Raw genomic sequence first — 758 nt, 5'->3', positions numbered from 1 at the left:
TAGGGCGTCGACGAGTTGCTATGCTGCTCTACAGCACACGCACGCGGACACGCATAGGTGAGAGAGAGACACACAATCGGATGGCCGATACGGCCCGCAGTCGCACACAGTACCGCGCAGATCGAGCACAGCGGTGCAGGCTGGAGGCACGCGTGCATGCGGCTGTGATGCCACGCTGGCGAGCATCCTCAAACACACGCACCTACACCGAGGGCGGGAGAGAGAGGAGAGGCATTGCACCATTCAAAATGTTTGTGAGCAAGCGACTTGTCTTCTTGCTTTCGTTTTTCACCGCGATGTTCTCCCCTGGTGATGAGGAGGAGAGGCACACCCCTCTCAGCGCGCGGTATCTCAGGGCCCAGTGCCCCCTCAACTCTGTGTGTGGGAGGAGGCCCAGCAGCAGCCCCCACCCCTATTCCTGCCAAACGCCGAACCACCTCCGGCGGTGACAGGCTCAGGCACCTGCGACATGGCGAGGTCAGAGCGACGTATCGCTACAGATGTCGGCGGTCAGGTCCTGGCCTGCGTGGCGTCGGAGCAGCCTGCGAGACGGCTGTTGGTGGGTAGAGCTTGAGTCGCGAGGGCCGTGCTCCCTGATGACCGAGTCGGCGCGCTGCTGTGCCGCGTGTGCCCAAGGCTGCTTCGCATCCCGCGATGGGGCCCGTGGCAGGAGGGGCCGGGGGCAGTGTGGCGCTGAGCGCGTGCTGTGCGGCAGAGGGGGTGGGTGGGGCATGGCCTCACGCTGCAGAAAGGGAAAC

Source organism: Leishmania donovani, chromosome 16, assembly GCF_000227135.1.
Source record: "Leishmania donovani BPK282A1 complete genome, chromosome 16".
In the NCBI taxonomy this organism is placed as follows: domain Eukaryota; phylum Euglenozoa; class Kinetoplastea; order Trypanosomatida; family Trypanosomatidae; genus Leishmania; species Leishmania donovani.
The sequence above is the reverse complement of the archived record's forward strand: the minus strand, read 5'-3'. Positions refer to the sequence as shown.